We start from the raw sequence: 14,652 nt of genomic DNA on the forward strand, positions 1-14,652 counted from the left end.
TTCGGAACATATGTGGCATCAGGCGGATGAGTAGCAGGTGCAGCATCCGGCCTCTGTGGCTGTGGGACCCGGTTCCCACGGTTCGCAGGGGGAGGAGAGCTGGGTTGCATAGGTCTCCCCCCTCTCCAGCTCTGGGCTGGAGGTTTGCGGCTGTCCGGCACACGGGTGGCCACAAAAGTGTCTGCAAGTTCTGCGGCAGCTTTGGCGGATTCAGGCTTCCGCTCCAAGACAAACTGCCGAACATCTGGAGTGCAGCAGTTCAGCAACTGCTCCTGTACGATGAGGTCCTCCAGACCTTGGTGAGAGTCTTTTTTGAGGCCCCGCGACCACTGCCTGAACACAGTCAGCAGGCGACTCTCCAGGTCGGTGTAAGAGTCAGTGTGGCCTTTCTGCAGGGAGCGAAACTTTTTGCGATAGACCTCTGGGGTCAGCTGGTATTTGGCGATAATTGCAGCTTTTATCGCCTCATAGTCATTGTCTTTCTCAGCGGGTAAGTCCACAAACGCCTCAAGCGCTTTGTCCCGCAAGTTGGGTGTCAGATATCTCGCCCACTGCTCCTGGGGCAGATGATGCTGACGACAAGTCTTTTCAAAGGAGTGTAAATAAGTGTCCGGGTCGGTTCCCTTCTCCATTTCTGGGAATTTAAACTTTGGAGTCCCAAACGGGCCTGCTGTGGGCCGGGGTTCCGGAGCACTTTGCGAGGGATTTTGGCCTTGCGCTCGCAGGTTGGCCATTTCAAGGTCATGTCTGCGTGCGGCTGCTCTCTCCTCTCTTTCCGCTTCTCTCTCAGCAAGCCACCGGCGCTCTGCCCGTTCCGCTTCTCGCTCTGAGGCTTCCATTTCCGCCTGGCGTTCCGAGGCTTCCCGTTCCGCCTGGCGTTCTGCACGGTCAGCATTTTCTCTGACAATCTGCATGTACAGCTCAGGATTTGTATCCGCCAGTCTTTGTAAAGCATGCTGCATTCCAGCCTCAGGAACACAGGAACGGTTGGCATGGGCGGGCTCCTGCCGGCCACCATGCTCCTCAGCAGTTACAGCGACCGGTTCAGACGCGGTACCGTTTTCCTCTGGGTCTGGAAGTGGGTTGCTTTGCTCCAACCGCTCACTTTCCTCTGCCCCAGTTACAGCACCGTCTGAACCAGGAGTGTGCTCTCCCAGCATCTGCTCCGGCTGGGTATCCAGTCGCAATAAGTCGTCAATCAATTGCGCTTTCTTTTTTCTATACGTCATAATGCCTTTTTCCTCACACAAGTTTGCTAGGTCTGCCACTGACATTTTCTTGTATCTTGCTGCAGCCATTTTTGCCAAATAAAAGATAGGATAGCAAAAGAGATTGGGGGGGGGAAACTCTGTGCTACACGTTTAGTCTATATAAATGGTAATGCACCGGTTATCGACCACAGATTTTTGATCTGTTCTGGCAGGTTAATCAAATAACGTTGCCGTTGATGTTCTGAACATACACAAATCCCAAAAAGCTGCCAAACAAATGTCACAGACCGCGAGCCGGTCTGCGGGTGGGGTAAATCGATCAGCGTCAGAAATCCTCTTACACGGTCATTTGTTCATCACGAAGGGTAACCCGCATTCGCAATTTGATGAACTGACTCGCGAAGGGAGCGTTCTGATACCAACCGAATCACTCCACACACCTATACAATTCAAAGATCTGCCACCAAGCGAGTTACACAGCCCGCTACTGTAATTTTACTAGGACTTCGAGAACACTTTAGTAACCCCTAGCAGTATGCAAGAATCTGGGCCAGATCGTTATGTCTGGGCCGGGTTCTCGCATACGGGTTATGAATGTGTATTTCTATTAAACACAGGGTAGCGAGTTCAGGAGAATAGGTACGATTGTGTATGTTCAGCAACAGGTCATAACCGCTAAACGATTTTTAAACGTTTAATAACACAAATGCATTACATACAGTTATATACACCTATTAACATATAAAACACAGAGCTTAAAAATAAAAGGAATAAAACAGAAAGTTCTTACTTAGTTAGCTGAGCAGTCCATTTGAATCATGAAGAAAATAGTCCAGTTTAAACGTAGGCATTCAGCTTAAAAGTCCTTTGTACACAACATGCGCCCGGTTCTTCCGTGAGCACATGTCTGGACTTCCCTAGTCGATGTAAATTGAAGAACTGGGTGGAGTTCCTTGCAAACGCTTTTTACTGACCAGAGTTTTGGGGCGGTCACTACCTGGAAAGTAGGTGTGTTTGAGGCAGGGTTACCTCCTGGCAAGTCAGGTTACCACCCACAGACTTGGAGCAAGGAATGTACCAATTATTAATAATTTGTGTAATTCCGCCCCAGATGGGTGCATCGCAGATCCGAGACCATATTCATAAGCAGCATGCGACTCTGTATTAAATGAAACTATACACGCCAAGTCTGTCGCACTCGCTCTACGCAGGCCGGATCAAGTGGATTCTCTGTTGATTCCTGATAGCCAGAAAATTATAATTCATGTGAATTATAGACCTGTTTCCTAGGTATCAGGAAATGTAATTTTGGTCTTGCTGTGCCAAACCTATCTTGAATTATTAATAAAGTAAAGGTTCTCATTGTGTGAAGCTATGAGCTTGGAGGGAAAATGTGAGTCTCAACCAGTTTGAGCTGGTTTGGCAGAACATGAGCTATGTGACCAAATGGCTGCTCGGCAGGGAAGCTAGCCACGTGTGAATTCCTTCCTGACCTGAACAGGATGTGGGGGAGGTTACTGTTCTCAGTAAGGGAGAGGGAAATTGACATCTATTGTGCATTTACCCAAGACTGACAGGGACTGCGCACGACTATTTCGAAAATCGTTGGCGTTTACGCGCACGACTTTCGCAATATCCGTCACACTAAGGATAGTTTTTTTATAGATATAAATATGTGCAGAGGGAGATACTGGTGATTGCTTGGCAGTTGGATACAGCTGTTATTGCCCGCAAAGCAACAAGGCTCAGAGACAGGACCTTGGTCATGACATCACACTGTGGGAGGGGTTTCACCACAATATCAGCCATACAGAGCCTCCTGATGATCTATTGGAGAAAGGGTAAAGATTTCTGGTGGGAAAGGGGGTATCAGCTACTGATTGGGATGAAGTTCAGTCCAGGGTTATAGTTCCTAAGTGACTCACCATCCTGGAGGGAGGCACGGGATCTTCCTCTTCGGCGTCCTGGTTTCCATGGCTGCAGGACGTCAGTCGGCGAGTGAGCCGTGACCTGCCGGCGGTTTACGTGATCACTGGTATTGGAGACCAGGGGGCCTGAGGAGGAAGACAGATCACCTGAGCCTCTCCAGGATGGTGAGTGACTTACCTCTCCCTCCGCTGTGCTCTCTGCATAATGATGGGATATGACTACCTACGGTCATATATATCTATGCTGGGGGAGAGGGGGGAGGGGAGCAGGGGGGGAGGGGGAGAAGCTACCTACGGTCATATATATATCTATGCTGGGGGGAGGGGGAGGGAGCAGGGGGAGGGGGAGGAGCTACCTATGGTCAGATATATCTATGCTGGGGAGAGGGAGGAGGGGAGGAGCTACCTACGGTCATATATATCTATGCTGGGGGAGAGGGGGAGGGGAGCAGGGGGAGGAGCTACCTATGGTCAGATATATCTATGCTGGGGAGAGGGAGGAGGGGAGGAGCTACCTACGGTCATATATATCTATGCTGGGGGAGAGGGGGAAGGGGAGCAGGGGGAGGAGCTACCTACGGTCATATATATCTATGGGGAGGGGAGCAGGGGGGAGGGGGAGGAGCTACTTACGGTCATATATATCTATGCTGGAGAGGGAGTGGATCTGCACCTGGCTACCTAATAATACTAGGGGCACCTCTGGCTGCCTATATGGAGGGGGATCTGCCAGCTGGGCACAGAAGAGTCAGGCCCCTTTCACACTAATGCGTTTTCATTGTGTTGCATTACCCATTTTTACCGCAGGGTAACGCTAAAGCAATGAAAGTCTATGGGACGTTTCATACCTGATGGGGTGCGATGCGTCGGAAGTATCCGATTTGACACAAACGCATCAGCGTGTTATGGGTCAGCATCCGCGCGAAGTGCATTGATTGGAAGTCAATGGCGCCGCAGATATTTTAAACTTGTTTTTTTTTCAATACACTTCTGTGCAATTCGTATTTCCGCCACAGGAAGTGAGGGCTAGAGATCCTCCCTTATAGTTTGACATGCAGCCAGAATAGAGATTACCACGCAATGCCGCAGATTCAGCGTTTCAGTGCGGTGCAATCCTCCGAACGCACCGCATACACAACACTGGTTGCTAGTGTGAAACCGGCCTTATGCTGGGTACACACGATGAGATTTCCCGTTCGATTTGCGGATCGATTCGATTAAATCAAACATGTTCGATTGGATTTCGATCGTTTTTTCCGTCGATTTTGCATACCTATCATGAAAAAACCATCGGCAGAGAAGTGATCATTGATAATTGTTTTGGAAGACAATTTAAAGGATACCCGAACTGAAATGTGACATAATGAGATAGACATGGGTATGTACAGTGCCTAGTACACAAATGACTATGCTGAAAGAGTTAAATATCAGGTATGTAAGTGGCTGACTCAGTCCTGACTCAGACAGGAAGTGACTACAGTGTGACCCTCCCTGATAAGAAATTCCAACTATAAAACACTTTCCTAGCAGAAAATGGCTTCTGAGAGCAAGAAAGAGGTAAAAAATGGGAATTTCTTATCAGTGAGGGTCACACTGTAGTCACTTCCTGTCTGAGTCAGGACTGAGTCAGCCACTTACATACCTGATATTGCCAATCTGTATGTCACTACAGGGCCTCTTTACTGCATTCTACTATATGTCACTACAGGGCCTATTTACTGCATTCTGCTATATGTCACTACAGGACCTCTTTACTGCATTCTGCTATATGACACTACAGGGCCTCTTTACTGCATTCTGCTATATGTCACTACAGGGCCTCTTTACTGCATTCTGCTATATGTCACTACAGGGCCTCTTTACTGCATTCTGCTATATGTCACTACAGGGCCTCTTTACTGCACTCTACTATATGTCACTACAGGGCCTCTTTACTGCATTCTGCTATATGTCACTACAGGACCTCCTTAAATCCGTTATTCACGGATGCTGAACTTTGCGTGCCTCTTGCATCAGCGTGAAGGTGACACAGACCCGCGCCGCTCCCGTTCTGGAGACCGATGTCTCATTAGAATAGTGTCTCTTCCCCAGAACATTATATAACCCTCAGGAAGGCAGTTTTGCTCTTTTCTGACTGATGTATTATTCACATCACCAGCTAAAAAAAACCAAGTCAGACACCTTAATTATTTAAAATTGTCTAAGTACCTAAAGAATAAATTAGCTTAAAATAAGTTTTCTGGGCTCCCCAGAGGGAAAGCGGTCTCAACGTCTCGGTTTCGAGTCTGACGAAAGGACAGAAATAACAGATAAGAAATGGATGGCTTGGCTCTATTACAGATGCTGCCAGAAGGTTCCAGCGAATAAGAGTTCCCGGCAATATCTATCTATCTATCTATCTATCTATCTATCTATCTATCTATCTATATATACAGTGGTGTGAAAAACTATTTGCCCCCTTCCTGATTTCTTATTCTTTTGCATGTTTGTCACACTTAAATGTTTCTGCTCATCAAAAACCGTTAACTATTAGTCAAAGATAACATAATTGAACACAAAATGCAGTTTTAAATGATGGTTTTTATTATTTAGTGAGAAAAAAAACTCAAAACCTACATGGCCCTGTGTGAAAAAGAAATTGCCCCCTGAACCTAATAACTGGTTGGGCCACCCTTAGCAGCAATAACTGCAATCAAGCGTTTGCGATAACTTGCAACGAGTCTTTTACAGCACTCTGGAGGAATTTTGGCCTACTCATCTTTGCAGAATTGTTGTAATTCAGCTTTATTTGAGGGTTTTCTAGCATGAACCGCCTTTTTAAGGTCATGCCACAACATCTCAATAGGATTCAGGTCAGGACTTTGACTAGGCCACTCCAAAGTCTTCACTTTGTTTTTCTTCAGCCATTCAGAGGTGGATTTGCTGGTGTGTTTTGGGTCATTGTCCTGCTGCAGCACCCAAGATCGCTTCAGCTTGAGTTGACGAACATATGGCCGGACATTCTCCTTCAGGATTTTTTGGTAGACAGTAGAATTCATGGTTCCATCTATCACAGCAAGCCTTCCAGGTCCTGAAGCAGCAAAACAACCCCAGACCATCACACTACCACCACCATATTTTACTGTTGGTATGATGTTCTTTTGCTGAAATGCTGTGTTTCTTCTATGCCAGATGTAACGGGACAGGCACCTTCCAAAAAGTTCAACTTTTGTCTCGTCGGTCCAAAAGGTATTTTCCCAAAAGTCTTGGCAATCATTGAAATGTTTTTTAGCAAAATTGAGATGAGCCTTTGTTCTTTTTGCTTAAAAGTGGTTTGCGCCTTGGATATCTGCCATGCAGACTGTTTTTGCCCAGTCTCTTTCTTATGGTGGAGTCGTGAACACTGACCTTAATTGAGGCAAGTGAGGCCTGCAGTTCTTTAGATGTTGTCCTGGGGGTCTTTTGAGGCCTCTCAGATGAGTTTTCTCTGCGCTCTTGGGGTAATTTTGGTCGGCCGGAGACTCCTGGGAAGGTTCATCACTGTTCCATGTTTTTGCCATTTGTGGATAATGGCTCTCACTGTGGTTCGCTGGAGTCCCAAAGCTTTAGAAATTTCTTTATAACCTTTACCAGACTGATAGATCTCAATTACAGTACTTTGTTCTCATTTGTTCCTGAATTTCTTTGGATCTTGGCATGATGTCTAGCTTTTGAGGTGCTTTTGGTCTACTTCTCTGTGTCAGATAGCTCCTATTTAAGTGATTTCTTGATTGAAACAGGTGTGGCAGTAATCAGGCCTGGGGGTGACTACAGAAATTGAACTCAGGTGTGATAAACCACAGTTAAGTTATTTTTAAACAAGGGGGGCAATCACTTTTTCACACAGGGCCATGTAGATTTGGAGGTTTTTTTTTCTCACTAAATAATAAAAACCATAATTTAAAACTGCATTTTGTGTTCAATTAGGTTATCTTTGACTAATAGTTAACGGTTTTTGATGAGGAGAAACATTTAAGTGTGACAAACATGCAAAAGAATAAGAAATCAGGAAGGGGGCAAATAGTTTTTCACACCACTGTATATGAGGCTTGAGAACATAGGAAACAAGAAATTGGTTGGACTTACAGATGCTGCCTTACGCTGGGCATACACGGCTCCATTTTGCCGCTTGCTCGATTTCCCGCTCGATTTCCCGCTCGATTCTGCAGGCGATTCTCTTATCTTCCGCTCGTTTTTCTTATCTTTTTGCATTCTCCTCCATGCAGAATCGAGCGGGGAAACGATCGGGCGGAAGATCGGACGTGTCGGAAATGATCTATCGAGCAATCTAAATGGCTCAGAATCGAGCTGTATATTCCCAGCATAAAAGGGACACTTAAGCCACTGTAACAATCAGTTTCACTTTCCTGGGGCTTCTGCCAGGCCCCTGCAGCCTCCCTCTGCCCTCGCAGTCTCTCGCGGATCCTCCGGTCTCCCACCGCCAGCTAGTTTTGTTTCGCCGACAGGCCTGGCCACCTGTATCCTTCTTTGCATTCCAGTGCGCAATAGCTTCCTGCGTCTGTTGCTCCGATCGCTGGAAGTAAGTAAAGTATCACTCTGCTCTGCCCCTCAACACAGGACTGTGTCCCCTCACCCACCCTGGGCCCCCCAGCGATGGCGGGGGTCACGTGGGTTTTGGTTATGCCCCTGGGAAGAGGGGGCTGCACATGGAATGGGAGCCTCAGGAAAGTTGTCCTAGGTGTTTAAAAAGTGTTTATCCAGTCTTGCAGATGTGTGGAGGTTCAGGGATAAGAAAGAATTGTTAAGATTTTCTGTCACAGCTGGCACTGTGAGAGACATACAGTAATGATCAGTGGGGAATTTCTTCTGCTACTTCTACAGAGCAAAGAACGCTAGAGAACAAAACTGCGCCCCCTGCAGGCTCATAATACAACAAACACTGACAGAGGGGCTCAGAAACAGTGAATTATGGCAAGAAAACCTGACATGAGTGTCAGAAGGTTCCAGAAAAGTCTGGAGAAGGTTAAGGCGTGAGCCTGTGTGAGCTGGCAGGGCCTGCAGGCTTCCAGCTATCACACATATAGAGTGTCCATCCATCACAGGCAGTATGGAGCCTCACAAACTGCTGGATGCCGTCCCATAGAAGGTGCCGCCTGATGCACGCCCATCAGATGGGGTCATGGCAGGACCAGCCCTGAGTGTGAGCCTGCAGGCTGGCAGCTCCCATACATATAGTGTGTCCATCTATCACAGGCAGTATGGAGCCGCACACACTGCTGGATGCCGCCTCATAGAAGGTGCCTCCTGATGCACGCCCATCAGGTGGTGTCATGGCAGGACCAGCCGTGAGTGTGAGCCTGTGTGAGCTGGCAGCTCTCATACATATAGTGTGTCCATCCATCACAGGCAGTATGGAGCCGCACACACTGCTGGATGCCGCCCCATAGAAGGTGCCCCCTGATACCCGCCTATCAGATGGTGTCAGGGCAGGACCAGCCCTGAGTGTGAGCCTGCAGGCTGGCAGCTCCCATACATATAGTGTGTCCATCTATCACAGGCAGTATGGAGCCGCACACACTGCTGGATGCCGCCTCATAGAAGGTGCCTCCTGATGCACGCCCATCAGGTGGTGTCATGGCAGGACCAGCCGTGAGTGTGAGCCTGTGTGAGCTGGCAGCTCTCATACATATAGTGTGTCCATCCATCACAGGCAGTATGGAGCCGCACACACTGCTGGATGCCGCCCCATAGAAGGTGCCCCCTGATGCCCGCCCATCAGATGGTGTCATGGCAGGACCAGCCCTGAGTGTTAGCAGCAGGGCCTGCAGGCTTCCATCTCCCATACATATAGTGTGTCCATCCATCACAGGCAGTATGGAGCTGCACACACTGCTGGATGCCGCCCCATAGAAGGTTCCCCTAATGCCCGCCCATCAGGTGGGGTCATGGCAGGACCAGCCCTGAGTGTGAGCCTGTGTGAGCAGCAGGGCCTGCAGGCTTCCATCTCCCATACATATAGCATGTCCATCACAAGCAGTATAGAGCCGCACACTGCTAGATGAAGGTGCCACCTGATGCACGCCCATCAGGTGGGGTCATGGCAGGACCAGCCCTGAGTGTGAGCCTGTGTGAGCAGCAGGGCCTGCAGGCTTCCATCTCCCATACATATAGCATGTCCATCACAAGCAGTATAGAGCCGGACACTGCTAGATGCAGGTGTCACCTGATGCACGCCCATCAGGTGGGGTCATGGCAGGACCAGCCCTGAGTGTGAGCCTGTGTGAGCTGGCAGCTCCCATACATATAGCGTGTCCATCCATCACAAGCAGTATGGAGCCGCACACACTGCTGGATGCCGCCCCATAGAAGGTGCCACCTGATGCCCACCCATCAGGTGGGGTCATGGCAGGACCAGCCCTGAGTGTGAGCCTGTGTTAGCAGCAGGGCCTGCAGGCTACCAGCTCTCATACATATAGTGTGTCCATCCATCAAAGGCAGTATGGAGCCGCACACACTGCTGGATGCCTCCCAGCACAGCTGCAAATACATTATGTATGGATCGCTCATATTTATCATAAGAGCTGTCTGCCTGCCATATGTTCATCTGACAGGGAAGACCGACAAAGCATTACATTCTGAATGTTCCCTTACCCAGTGGGAAAAGAGAAAATCAAACATTCTGTGTCACAATCAAATACAAAGTGGGCCGAAATTGAACACTTGGACGTAGCTGGGCCGACCTCAATGTTTATTGGCCACCTTCCTCCCTTATAAAATTTCCTGGTGTCTAATGACCCCTCCCTCCCCTATGCAGTTCCCTGGTGTCTTGTGGCCTTCCTCCCCTATACAGTTCCCTGGTTTCTAGTGCCCCCTCCCTCCCCTATACAGTTCCCTGGTGTCTAGTGCCCCCTCTCTCCTCTATACACTTCCCTGGTGTCTAGTGGCCCTCCCTCCCCATACAGTTCCCAGGTGTCTAGTGCCCCCTCCCTCCCCTATACACTTTTCTGGTGTCTAGTTGTTCTGCCTTCCCAATACAGTTCCCTGGTTTCTAGTGCCCCCTCCCTCCCCTATACACTTCCCTGGTGTGTAGTGGTCCCCCTCCTCTATACACTTCCCTGGTGTCTCCTGGCCCCTCCCCTATACAGTTCCTTGGTGTCTAGTGCTTTCCCCCTTCCTCTCCCTTATAGCTCCCCTGGTGATCTAGGGCTTCACCCCCAATACAGCTTTCCCGGTGGTCTAGAGTGGGCCAAACATAATGCAAAGTAGGGAAACCACTTGAGGGCCAAATCTCATGGCTCTGCGGGCCAGAGTTTGACATGTATGCTTTAGAGGTAGACTGTGCCTGACTCTAGTGATGGACATAACTCATAGCTCCCATCACAGTCCTTGCCTCGACTACTGCAATGCCCTGCTGTCTGGTCTCCCTATGACCCGAATAGCCCCACTGCAGTCCATCATGAATGCGGCAGCCAGAATTATCCACTCCTCCCATCGCTCCACCATGGCCGATCCCCTCCTAGAATCCCTCCACTGGCTTCCTATCCAGTCCAGAATCAGATTCAAGATACTGTGTCTGACCTACAAATCTGTCCACAAAACCTGTCCAACCTACATCTCTGATCTTACTCAGGTACACACCTAGCCGCTCACTCCGCTCCTCCAATGAACTTCACCTGACCGACCCCAGCTCAGCCCCCCAGGTCAGGTAGCCTAGTTTGTTTTTCATTTCATTAGCCCACCTCGGGCTCTCTTTAAGTATAGGGCGGACACGAACTTCACATAAAATTCACGTTAAATGCAAATTTTGAACGATCGTTGTTTGCCACAACCTATCTGCCGGCCATCATGTCCACCATCAATATCTGACACACAATAGTATATATATATATATATACAGTATATACACATATATATTTCAGTGAGCCTACCTAACCCATAATTATCACCTGACAGATTACCCTGGCCTAGCGATAGTAAACTGACAAGATATACAATTGAATCTGTCCTCCTACTCCTAGAAATCACTTTTTTTACCGAAATGTATGTATAAACTTTTACAAAATGAATTTAGGGCTAGTCCACACTAGGTCCGGAAACGTATCCGTGGCTGTGTTTTTCAGGCCTGATGAAAAACGGAGTCCCGGATACTAATGTTAAAAATAGCAGCCGTCCTCACCCAAGAAAAAAACTGATCCGTCTGCGTTTGCGGGGACCCGTTTTCAAAACCTGAACGGAAGGTCCGGATCTGCTGCATTTTCACGCAACGGATCAGGACCCTGATACACGCAGGGGTAGTGAAAAGCAATGAGAAAACACAACTCCATCTCCACAGGCAAAATAGCACCAAAAACGGATGAAAAAACGGATAGCCTGAACTTTATTATTGGCCCAAAAAATCCTCCCACTACCTTCCTAATGACAGAGACGTTTTCTGTCCGTGTTTTGGGGTAAAAAACTGAACAGAAACTGATGCAAAACTGATGCACTTTTTATGAAAACGGATCAGTTTGCGGTCTGGTGGTACTTCCCCTGATCCCGGAGTGCAGCGTCCGTCCTGCAACCGTGCCTAGTGTGGACCTAGCCTTAATGTTTTATTGTCTCTGCTCAATTGCAGTGTCTCAAGATCCCCAGAGTGGAAATACATGAAGTATTGACCTTTTTATCTTTCCCTTGCAGTCAGGAGCCCAGTTATCTGCTTAGGAAAGTGTTTTATAGCTTTAATTTATCAGTGAGCCAGAATGGAGGAAAACTGTCAGATCCATAGCTGGATATGAACTCTTTCAGGCAGGGGAGCACAGCATTAAAAGTGTTTGTATGCTTGCTGCTGTATAAACACATGTCCATTCTATCACGTCACGTTATCTCGGGTACACTATAACTGACCTCTAACAGCACTTCTCCCTCTCCCCCATTCTTGCTGGGCTTTTCCAAACCCAAACGCACTAGTATGTGTCTTCCAGCATGCAATACTTAAAGTGAAAGTTTGGACAAGGTTTTTGCTTGTTGTGGGGAGTGGTTAGCTTCTCTCTCAGGTTTAATTTGGTAAAAAAGCTGAATGATACTGGCGCTCAGCAGAACACACAGATAGATCCTCAACTATAACCAGCTGCCAGAGGTTCCCAATCCACAAGAGTGTACAGACAGTTCAAACTAAGCTTCCTGCAGCCACCCAGTGTTCCAAATAGTCACACCAGTGGCCACTAATTGTGGGTCCCAGGCCGGCACACAGGAGCCTATTGCCTATATTTGCACGCTATTGTCAAATAGACACATAAAGTGCTCAGTGCAGTGTAAAATCGGCCTGCCCACTCTATAAATCCAACCCGTTTTCACCTTATTTCGTCTCACGGCCTTCAGCTGCCTTCAGGCTGAAACCGGTCGGGTTTGGAGAGTGGGCAGAGTGGGCAAGCAGATTTTACACTGCATTGAGCACTTTACATGTCTATTTGACAATATTGTGCAAATCTGCAATAGGGTCCAGTGTGCAAATATGCAATAGGGTCCTGTGTGCAAATCTGCAATAGGGTCCAGTGTGCAAATATGCAATAGGGTCCTGTGTGCAAATCTGCAATAAGGTCCAGTGTGCAAATCTGCAATAGGGTCCAGTGTGCAGGGTCCCACAACTGGCGGGACCACTGGTGTGTCTGTTCTGAGCACTGGGCGGTTGAAGGAAACTTGGTTCTAATTGTGGGAAACTCAGATTAGAATGTTTAATTTGCTGCCTGTCTTCCAGGTGGGAAGTTATTCTCTTACTTCCTCTCCCAGAGGCCGGTACAAGAAGTGAAGGGAGATCAGTAGAGCCACCATTATAACCCGTAAGTACAGTATAAGCCAATTGTTTTTAAAATATCACTCTATCGCAAAAAGTGAGCGGTTAAAATCTGACAGAACTGACAGGTTTTGGACCATTCCAACTCTTCATGGGGGATTCTCAGGGTTTTCTTTGTTTTCAAAAGCATTTCCTGAATGGCAGCTTAACTGCCAAAATAGTGAGATACCAGCCAGCCTCCCAACTCACTTGCACACTATTTTTGCAGTTAGACTTAGCAACTGCCATTCAGAGAAAACCCTGAGAATCCCCCTATGAGGAGATGGACTAGTCCAAAACCTTTCACTTCTCTCAGATTTTAACTGCTTACTTTTTTTTGCTAGAGTGGGCTTTTAATTTTCTCAAAACTGGGTATTTTCACAAAATAAATTTACTCATGCCGCATTTTGGAAAAATCCTCATTTGAGCAAAAATGAGGTTTATATTTTGTGGAAAAGTTATCATCTCTCGCTGCCAACGGGTAGCCGGAGTCGCTTCTTTATATCTGAGTATTTTATATGGAAGATCTTTATTTTACGCAATGCCGCAGCCTCTAATCACGGCAACAATTAAATGTGAGGATTTAAAAGACATAATTAGGCTATTATAAAGTGATTAAACCATCTTCTGTCATTTTATGCAAATGTGTGATGTTTAATGGACGTGTTTAAACATAATTTTAATTATTAAAGCTTAACCACTGTAAACACAAGAATGGCGTAAAACACATTTATTATATAATATACTGTACTGCTCTTACCTTCATTGTCATTTCTTCTGTAAACTACATCTGTATGGGACTAGGAGCACAGGTGTCTATTGTACTGGGGGGAGCCAATTTGCTACCCAGCCCCGTTTCTAGGGGCAGGCGAGGCATGTTGCCACCCAGGGTGCAGTAAGAGAGGGGAGAGCAGTGAAGAAGGGGGAGCAGCGGCATACTGGTACTCAGCCACGCAAGGGGCAGACCCGATTCCTCCCTTTCTCTTCTTGGGTCCCCCTCCGTGCTCCCCCCTCTATTGCAAAGAAAGATTTATAGCAGCAGGAGCAGTGTAGTAAAAACTCACCTTCCGGGCTCCATGCAGGGTTCACTGCCGCCGGGCTGCTCTCTATCCAGCGCCGCTCACTACTTCCTGATTAGCAGGAAGTAGGTCAGCGCTGCAGAGGGAACATCCTGGTGGCAGTGAAAGTACACCTGAAGCAAACAAAAAATGTTTTACCACCTCCATGTAGGTGTTGTGTTGTACCACCTCCATGCCATGCACGGCTTTGGGATTCGCTGCCACTCGCATGAAAAAATGCTGCAATGTCATCCGAATCACTAAGGCAAGCGATTTGGATGGCGGCGGCATTATCGGCAGCTGGGTCACAAAGCTCTCCATTCAGGGCAGATGCTGCTGGGGAGGCTCCAGGCCTCCATGATGATAGGTTACTGGTGGGCAGCGCTCTGGAGGACACACAGCTAAAAATAAGGGCTACATTTTCTCTTACAAATGAGGTTTCTGTAGGTCGGCGAAACCAGTTGTCAGACGTTTACTTTTCTAGCACCTTGTGAATGGAAATCCGATATACCTGACTCAGTGAACTTCTCCAACCTTCAGCAAAATGTGATACTTTTTGTTAGTTTTAAAGGAATACTGTATGGGGGTGGGGGAAAATGAGTTGAAGTTACCCGGGGCTTCTAATGGTCCCCCGCAGGCGTCCTGTGCCCGCGCAGCCATTCCCCAAT

The sequence above is a fragment of the Hyperolius riggenbachi genome, chromosome 9 (assembly GCF_040937935.1).
Source record: "Hyperolius riggenbachi isolate aHypRig1 chromosome 9, aHypRig1.pri, whole genome shotgun sequence".
In the NCBI taxonomy this organism is placed as follows: domain Eukaryota; kingdom Metazoa; phylum Chordata; class Amphibia; order Anura; family Hyperoliidae; genus Hyperolius; species Hyperolius riggenbachi.